The following is a 10,184-nucleotide window of genomic DNA, read 5'->3' on the forward strand; positions in this document are numbered from 1 at the left end:
ACTCTTTCCACTTCTTTAATTCAGCTATTTTAAGGACAATTTGTAACAAGTTCATTTGTCTGGCCTATTGAAACTGGTGGTGTGAGTTTAGACATTAAGGCTTTTTCCATCTTGTTAGCTGTACCTCATGAATGGGTGTATGCACCTGCCTCTGTCATGTCTGACAGGCTGCAGTGGAGCATAGAGGTTAGTGCCAAACAAAAGGATTTAGAATGCCTTTGTATGGAAAAAATCATGCATCCGAAATCTGGAAGATGCTGTGGCAGAGAAAGGGAATGTGCTTGATTTGGGACTTTTTGCCCCAAAAGGGAGCAGCAGTTGTCAGTTCTGTTTCTAGGAGTTTCTCAAGGATCTATAGTGAGCTTTTCAATGTATTTCAGGATATAATTCACATTTCACAGTGTGGAAGGTTTTGCTGAACCCCTGGCTGAGATTTTCAGGTGATGTTGCCCTCCTGTCCCCACTTCTGGTCTGCAATAGGAGCCAATGGCCAAGAGCAAACATGCTGCTCGGTGAGTGACCAGGTGAACCGACTGCTGGGTCATTGGACTCCTGTCCTTCAGGGCATGGGCAGATGTGCTCAAACAAAGCTATTTAAACAGATGCCAGTGGCACAGATAAAAGGCCGTATGAATATATGTGTTTATATACAGTGGCCTTAGAGGCACAAAAGAAAAAAGGGAAGAAAAAAGACTTTTTTATTAGCAACTGTCCAACAGGAAAACCTGATGACAGTTCTTTTAGTAGATTAACTTAATGTTGCTGTGACAGCCAAATGAGTCTCAATTCTCTCTGTTAGTGCCATTCATGCTAGTATTTTGTTATTGATAGATATTGTTAAGTTTTCAAACGTTCTGGATTTTCTCAAGTAACTCTCATTTGTGCATGCAGTAGGTGTAGACAGACTTCTGGCTCTCCTGAAAATCTTGTTTCCCTCATAAGTAATTTCCTTCTTAGTTTGTTTCCCTAGCAGCTTGATCTGGACTGTTACTTAGACTAGCAGTCTGACTAGTTCTTCCTTCATTCTCCACACGCCTGTACTGTCTTTGGTGCCTGGCTTCTTTTTCTGAGCAATAGGTGCCTGGGTCCATTCCAGGAATATTTTCATAGAAGTTGCTGTTGATAGAGCTGTCATTCAATACAAAAATGTAAGAAACTGTCACTTCCTAAACTGTGCTGAATTTATTGGAACTTCCCTCTGGTGTGTTTTGAATAGCTTCCATATGTTTGAGGTTTTTTTTATGTGAGTTTAGATATTATTGATAGACTTGGTTTTGATAGTTACTCGCCCTGTGAACCTGTGAGCAGGAGTAAGGGCTGCAATATATTAGCAGATGGCTCACAAAAGCTGAAAGAAGTCTAGCAGTGGAGGTAGTTTGCTTTCTTCAGCCCTTTATTTTCTTGAAGAGCCAGGTGGAAGCTGTGTAAGGTAATGTTAAGAAAATGGATCTTTGGAATGAGATTGTAAGAAATGTTCCTGTCAGTATTGCTCAGAGCCAAGCCTCTCTGCTCATTGCTCTGGTGAAAAATTAGGCTTCTGTCACCAGAAAGAAAAAAAAAACCCAACTGATCACTTGTACTGGTGCTGTTAGAAGACTGTTTGCCACAAATAAATTTGTAGTAAGAATAAGCAGAAACAAAGGTATGCTTCACAAATCTAAAATAGTTTATAGTAAAATGATCAATATATGCTGGATATGTATCACCAAAGTATTTCAGGGATTTGATGTGCTCTGTGAAGGCACCAGAGGCCAGAGATTTGGGAACTGAAGCTGTTCTGAGTTCTCTGAAAGAGGCTAGATACAAAAGCAACTTAGCACCTGTAAGGAGAATGGACCTCCTCAGGAAGCAGGAGTATTTTTTTATTATAATTTTTTTTTCATACATTTTCCATGTAAGTTAGAGATGAAGCAAAAACTTGCTTCCAGGAATTCACACTGGGGAGATTCAAATTCTGGTCCAAACTTCTGGTTTAGAAATACTGATACAGACTCTCTGCAGTTTGTCTCTACATTTCAGCCCTGGTTAATTTCTCAGTGTTCTACAAGCCTCTAAAGGAATTCCAATGCAGTGACAATTCACCCTAAAAACTTTTCTTAACAAACAGTGCATGAGCTTCTTCATTATTTTGAGAATTCAGAGTCCAGAAAATGTAAAGACTTTATCTTCTGGAGTTTTCAATCCTTCTCTGTGCCAGCATGTTGCTGAAGTAGTTGTGAGCAGCAGATAAGCAAGGTGCCCATGCACCTGCACTTGGACTGCTCAGGTTCTGGTCTCCTGGTGCAGTTGCCACTGCACACGTGTGGGCCAAGACCAGGTTTGTCAGATCGGGTGGTGTCTGAGGACGCTGATTTGTCTGGGGCTGCTTCCTTGCAATATATCCATGCCTGCCTTTCTGTCTTGGGGATTAATTATCTCTGAATATTGGCATCTGCAAACTCTTGTATTAGGTTCAGTACTGTTGTGTACAAATGAAAAGAATAAAGGAGTAACAGGGAGGTGTTTTGGTCCTCCTGTGAAATAGCAATAGGCCTTTATAAAAGAGGGGAAAATAATTCATAGTTTGGACTGCATGCTCCTATTTCCTTCCTTCCTTCCTTCCTTCCTTCCTTCCTTCCTTCCTTCCTTCCTTCCTTCCTTCCTTCCTTCCTTCCTTCCTTCCCTTCCCTTCCTTCCTTCCTTCCTTCCTTCCTTCCTTCCTTCCTTCCTTCCTTCCTTCCTTCCTTCCCTCCTTCCTTCCCTCCTTCCTTCCCTCCTTCCTTCCCTCCTTCCTTCCCTCCTTCCTTCCCTCCTTCCTTCCCTCCTTCCTTCCCTCCTTCCTTCCCTCCTTCCTTCCCTCCTTCCTTCCCTCCTTCCTTCCTTCCTTCCTTCCTTCCTTCCTTCCTTCCTTCCTTCCTTCCTTCCTTCCTTCCTTCCCTCCTTCCTTCCCTCCTTCCTTCCCTCCTTCCTTCCCTCCTTCCTTCCCTCCTTCCTTCCCTCCTTCCTTCCCTCCTTCCTTCCCTCCTTCCTTCCCTCCTTCCTTCCCTCCTTCCTTCCCTCCTTCCTTCCCTCCTTCCTTCCCTCCTTCCTTCCCTCCTTCCTTCCCTCCTTCCTTCCCCATTTGGAAAGTACTGAGTCCAAGATGTGTGTGTTGTAACAAGCCATTGAGATAATAACAGCATGTAATAATGATTTGCATTTGCATTACTGATTGATAGGAGAGAGTGAACCATCTGCATGTTGGGTGAGGGAGCAGAACTGTTTAAAACTACAATTTTCTTTAAAGCTGCTGTTCACTTAAGTAAAGAATTGGAGCAAAGGAATTTACTGGAATGGTAGTGAAAGTGTTGTCAGTTTTGGGAACAAGTAGTCCTCAATTCTCTGCACTCTAGATGGATTGGAGGGGAAGGAAATCCCTGGACTTGCACAAAATATTAACCTCTAGTAGCTTCAAAGGTTTTTTTTTTGCTTCTGTGGATAGAAGCGCTTAAAGCTAAAGATACTTTGTGCATCAGCGTTCTGAAATATTTAGAGGTACTGCAGAGAAGTGTCTGTCCACTGCACACGACTGATGTTTGCCAAATATTGATCTAGGGTCCATCTCTGTTATCCTTTAACTTTAGTCCAAGGTTCAAAGTTTACCTTTTATTAAAAACTGACTTCACAGAGAGGTTGTGTCCTCCAGCTAGTTCAGTACAGAGGTCTGTCAAATGAAAATTGAGTTTACCACTGCTTGGAGGAAAGCTCTGAAGCCCATATAGAAAACCTATGTGTTATAGAGATGTGTGCATATCCACACACACAGCAGGGCACAGTGAGTCTGAAAAAGTGACCAAATTGAGCGAGTAATTAGTCCAAATTTGCAGAACAAGCAGAAGCCTCAGGTTTGTCGCACCTGATTCTGCACGTAGGTAGCAAAAATGAAGCTGTTGGTTCTAACTCGTGCAACTGCATCTGCACTGGCTTCAGCTGGCAAGACTGGACAGTCAGACACTGGGAAGCAGAGAGATGTGATGTTCGTATCTCTGCTTGTGTTGCTGTGGCTTTGTAGCCTAAGCTACTTGCACTGGTTTGGGGCAGTGATTATTTCTGCCTTTGCTGTGTAAATGTGGATTACAGCTGCTTTTCTTGTTGGCTGACAGTGAGTGCCTTCAGCACTGCACAGGGTGAAGTGATAGAACTGCAGGCTCACAGGCTGGTTGGGGCTGGAAGGGACCTTCAAATGTCATCTTGTCCAACGCCCCTGCATGGGCAGGGACTCCACAGCAGGTTGCTCCAAGCCCCATCCAACCTGCCCTTCAACACTTCCAGGGATGGGGCAGCCACAGCTTCTCTGAGCAACCTGGGCCAGTGTCTCGCCACCCTCACACTAAAGAATTTCTCCATGTGTCCAGTCTAAACCTGCCCTCCTTCAGTTCAAAACCATAACCCCTTTAAAGTGGTTGCATTGTTATATGCTGCAGATAGAATTATTAAAGAGAGGAAGATGTACTGAAATTTGAAGTAAAAAACTTGGATTAAGGTTGAGTTCTGACAGGGTAAAAAAGAATAGATTTAGAACAGTGTGTATTTGTCATGAATATATCTGCACTTCTTGTATTGAACTTTAAACTTAGGAGTCTAATCTGTCAAACTAATGAAACACCCACAGCAAACGGCAGAAAAGAAGTTGGGTAAAAATAGCAGATGCATTTGAGTAAGAATAAATCAAAGTCTGGGGAAAATAATCAGTGATAATCATCAAGAAGTTATTTATCTTTGAGATCCTGGTATTGGAGATACATGAAATGCGAGTGCATTGTGTTGGGTTGCCTTAGCAGACCCTGGGTGCCTTTCTCATGGTAGTATTATGTAGGAACGTCAATGATAGTGGGTTTTATGTAGAGGCAAAGTAGGAATGAAAGAGAAGTGTGAATTCAGAAATTAAAAGGAAATCTATTACATGGCTGTTCTGTGCAAAGGACCAGGAGCAGTCACCACTGCAGGAGGGCCTTGGACAGCCCATCACTCACGTTGGAAGGGGCCCTTGCTGGCAGCTCTGCTGTTTGCCCTACTCTTAACCTGTTTTGGCAGAATCTGCAAATCAGATACTTGTCCACCTGGGCCTTTTGTTTTGTCTGGTGTAGTTGTTTTTATTAATGACAGCAAGCTTCAACAGCAAGGAATGAATTGGGGTAGTGCAGTTTTTCCTTGTCGGGGTTAGAAAACAACCAAGCCTCAAGGCTGGACACAGGAGTGTGTTCCCTGCTCAGTTACTGCAGCGGCTCCTACGGGCGGGCTGCAGAGCGTTGCTGTTCGGTGGGTATCGATTAGGGGTTTCAGTGTATTGACAGGGGGTTGGCTGGTTTGTTTGCAAATGCTTACAAGTCACATACAAATGCAAATGGCATGTGGTAAAGAGTTGCACAAGCCTTCTCTAAGGCCTCACTTCGAACATTCCCTTGCCACAACTGGTTTTCATTTCCAACTGGAAAATGGGAAAACAAATGGGATTCCTGTGCTTTTTGGTTGTTTTTGGAAACCTACTGGATGTAACTATGCTGAAACACTAATGTAGCTATGACTGGGAGACGTGTATCTTGGTTTGTTTTTGAACTTTTGTTGTAAAGAGTGCTGGTTAATCTTGTATCTCAGCATTACAGAGTTTGTCACTTTATGGTACAAAGAAAATCAGTTGCTGCTCAGGTATTGGTGCAGGTGAAGAGTGGAGAGACTGGTGCACCAGTAGAAACTCAGAGGAAGCCATGCTGCAATTGCTAGTTGAGATGTACCCAAAATGCACAAAAAATAACTGTTGCAAAGCTTAGTAGGCCTCTGTGGGCTGGGTGTCTTTGAAAATTCGAAGTGGGCTATTTTTTCTGTAGCACATGCATTATTGTGGGATGGAGAAAGTGCTGCTGCAAACAGAAAATATGCAAAAAAATACCAGAGCATTGACTGCTATTCCAGGTGTGGCTGAAACAGGAAGGTTTCTAAGTCTGCTGCTTTGTGTGGTGACTGCAGAAGTGGGGAATTCTTGAATAGAACTACTTCTGGCAATCTGAGAGTGTGTTACAGCTCCTGTATGGGAAATGCTGATGGAGCAGAGGAGATGGCAATGAGCTGGGAGAGGGGCAGTGCTTGTGGTTTATCTAATGATGCTTCTTCAGAGAATGCAGCAGAACCATTAGTAGTTTTTCAATCCCTGTGAAGTTACCTGGACTTGTGCCCATTGAAGGTAGTTGTGTACCAGCACCTGTGTTTCTCAAGGATACTGTATAATTCAGCTGAAATGCTTTGAATGCAGGGAAAACACTGGGAACCACTTTTACAGAAGGCAAAATATGTGGATGGTGTGTTTAATTGCTTAAAAATAAACCAGACACAACTGCTACCCTGGGTTGTGAAAGCCTTCTGCAAATTGAGACCCTAAGGCAATTGTAACAAAACAAAGCTTCAGTAAGACAACAAATATATTTGAAGTATAAAATGCTGTAGCTTCCATAATTCTTTATTAAATATTTAATTAAGTTGCATCATTTCATTACAACAACTTCATTTTGTCACATTGAGCTTTTGCTGTCAGGAAAACAAGCAATAATTTCTTTCACTGCTTCTCAGAAAATAAATGGAAAAAACTACTGTGTCCTTTCCCCACAGTGTATCAAATTCAACTGCTTTAAAGCTGCATTAATTGTGAAAATGAGCATTACTTATAAGTAGTACTTTAAAAATAAATGTTCAGGTAGTTTAGCATAATTTTGAATAGCCTTCTAGTATGAGGTGATTCTTATTAAAAAAATATAAAGTGTGAATTTGATCTGGAATGTTTGACATTTTTGCATGTTTGCAAATATGAATAATCTCAGTTTTAAATTTTGTTTAGAATTTATGTTCACAAACACTGAACAGAGAAATATAATAGTCTGCAGTTTTCCATTTGGGTTTTGAGAACCACAACCTGTTTGCTGCATGGTGGTGAAAAAACCCACTGCTTCAGATCCAACACAACAGGTTAAAAGAAAGAAATGGATCATGGACCATTGTGTGTAGCTGCACACTTTGTGTGTGTCTTTACAGCTGCATATTAAAAAACTAAAGGGGGGGGGGAAGGCAAGGTCTCTGTCATAGTAATACAGAAAAGTACAAAACCCACCAAGTAAGCGCAGGGTCAAGGTGGACACAAACTGTTGGAGGTGTGCAGGGACAGGTGGGAAGCGTGGGTTATGCTGCCAGTGTCTGCTGCACAGCCCCAGGGTCCTTCAGATGTGCATGCCTTAGTGTAATGTATTAACAGATGGGTGAAGACTGCAGGGTTTTTGGCTTTGTTGTTTTACACACAAAAGAACGAGTTTTATTAGACAAGAACATTAATATACATTTTAAGCTGTCCCATCTGGTAATCTACATTTTTCTACTGCACTTACTGATAATTGGCCCTGGCAATCACATGGTTCTGATCAGTTATTTTTAACTCTGAAAGTGTAGTCTAAAGGCTTCCCCTCCTTGGCTGTTTGTCTTCTCAGCTCCAGGCCCTGTGCTGTCATGGGCTGTGCTGGCCCCTGAGCCTGGGCAGCAGATGCTGTGATGATGGGGCTGAGCATGGGATGGGCTGCCTGGGGGCTTTGCTTACAGCAGCATCTTCTGTTCATTTCACAGCACTCGTGGCACTCCTGAGCCTTCCACTCTGACTTTGCAGAGGTAGAGGTCAGCATGACAGACACACCAGTAAGATCAATCTTGGGGTAAGTTGCCTTTTTTTTGTTACTATTGGAGCAGAGGACAAAAAGCAGCAGTTGCAGGTGCTGCACAGGGGTTTCAGCCTGACATGGCAGAGCTGGGAGCCCCAGTCTAAACAGGAGCTGACAGCTACAGACTGCTGTGACTTCAGTGGTTATGAATTGTTGGCCTTAAGGCTTCTGAAGAGCAGACAAGTGATGGTTTAAGTACCACCTTTAAAATTTAAACTTATTAACAACAACAAAAAAATAGTTGAAGAGAATATTTTCAAATACTGTTGGGCCATGTGTGGTGACCAGGCTGAGCTGTCAGCATACAAGAGTGTACTGTTAAAGGCACAAGACTCTGAGATGAGTCTCTGGAGCATTCGTGCTCTGTGTGGTAGCCACCTTTTTTCCTAGACTGATTCCTTCTTATGTAGCTTATGTAGCTTTATTCAGGAAGTCCAGAACTCCTAGAATGCAAGTCTGAAAGCCAGCTCAAGGTACTCAGTGATAGGGCTGTGTTCAAAGGGCCCTGCAAAACACCCAGTTTGTCTGCAGCTGCTGCTTTGTAGAGCGGAAGCTTCTCACTTTGCCTTGTAGTTTATTGCAAAACTGAAGGTAACTTTCTGGGTTCTGTCGCAGTATGGAAGAGCTTAACTTTCTGGGTGACAAGAGGGGTGTATCTGCTGCAGGGTTTACCATCAACAGCCACCAACCATAAAACCTGAGTTGCAGGAGTGTGGTACATTTTAGCAGAGGCTGATGGCCCTGGCTGGCCAGAGGGCATCTGGCACCATAATGGAGGCTTTAGTGGTCTTGCTCCCCTGTGGACACTGACACTGGGTTATGTGCAGACAGCACCAGAAGGACAGTTCTACTGCTGCAGGGCTGGGTCCCACAGCAGAACAGGCAGGGGATGCTTCTCTATCATCTCACACACAGTCCTCTTTCTCATGGTCAAGCTCACTCATCAAATTTAAAGGGTCAGAAAGGAACGTCGGAAAACATATGAATCTAGACCTGTGTTCAGCTAATAAAATAACCTTCCTCATGCTTCCTCATGTTAGCTTGGTCATGTTAGCTTGGTCAGACTTTTTTTTCTGAATGTTCCTAGCACTAGAGCTCTTTTCCAGACTTAGGGTGTTCAAGGTTCTGCAGGACAGCTGCTCATTCTGGGATGCAGGCTGCACTGCCTGTGCTGCTGGGCAGAGGTAAGGGGTGGAACAAGCTGTGTTCCCACATGTGGTGTCACCCTGCTGCAGGAGCACTGCAGGGGTCCTGAGGAAAGCCTCTCCAGGTAACTAGGTGGGCACAGTCTGAGGAACTGAACATTAAATTGCTTAAACCTACCCTGGCAGGACTGTAACCATGTACCTTTAGTGGATCAAATACAAATCTTTCACTTTTAATCTGTCACAAAAGAGATGCAACTCAGACATTATAGTTTAAGCATGCAACATGTCATAGATAACAAAAATGATTAGATAGTATATATTAAATAAATCTTTGTGATTAAGTAAAAAATAAATCACAAAAACAATTGCTGAGGAACATGTCTGCAGGCTCAGCTCTACATCTGTTCTGTTTGTTTTTTTCTTTTATACATCAGCAGCAGCCAAATTCACAATTGATAGATATTGCACCAGAAAGACATGTGCAGTGAGAAGGAATATAATCACATTAAAGTTTATGATAAAAAACCAGATATGACTCCCATGTGTTACATAAAGTGCCTTTAGAGTTGGTGCAGTTAGAAACAAACAAAAAAACCCCATTGTTGTTTAGATATCATTAGCAAATGCATACAAATAGGAGACAAAACGGACCTGTTTGCTATAGTGCCAGATCACATAGTGCCAGGTTTCATTCAAAATGGCTCTACTGCAACCAGTAAAGAGTAAAGGATAATAAAAGAATCACTATACAAAGATAATGACAGGGTTAAGCATATTTTCCCAAAATGATTAATGCCAACCCTACCCCAAAATGCTTTGTAGTACACGTAAATATTACCAATAATGAGGCAATTTCTTTATTGAACATGAGATTTGGCATGCTAAGTTATGATTCTCCTTTGACTTGTAACTATTCTAATATTATACAAAAATGCAACATCCAGTCTGTACTTCTGGATACAGAAAAATATTTATGTGCTCCAAGAAAAGATTTGCTCTTGATATCCAGCCTGTGTTGAGCAAATTTCCAACAGAGCTTTCTCCTACTTTCCTAGTGGTTTGGGAACAAAAGGCTCAAAATGTGCTTTGAGAAAAATGACACTGGTATCAAGTCTAGTGTGAAATTAAGAAAAATGCTCATTTTTCCAAGTATATGATATTTAATTGTCATGAAATAAAATCTGAAAATGTCTAAATCAAAAAGTAAACATAAGTTGTAATACTATACCTGTAAAATGATTAATTCCATTCATTGTCATTAGAAATTATGTAAAATATTTATTAAGGTCTTTGCCTACAGAGGCACAACATAAATAGAGTACGTCCT

The sequence above is a fragment of the Chaetura pelagica genome, unplaced genomic scaffold (genome assembly GCF_000747805.2).
Source record: "Chaetura pelagica isolate M959 unplaced genomic scaffold, ChaPel_1.0 scaffold488, whole genome shotgun sequence".
Lineage (NCBI taxonomy): Eukaryota > Metazoa > Chordata > Aves > Apodiformes > Apodidae > Chaetura > Chaetura pelagica.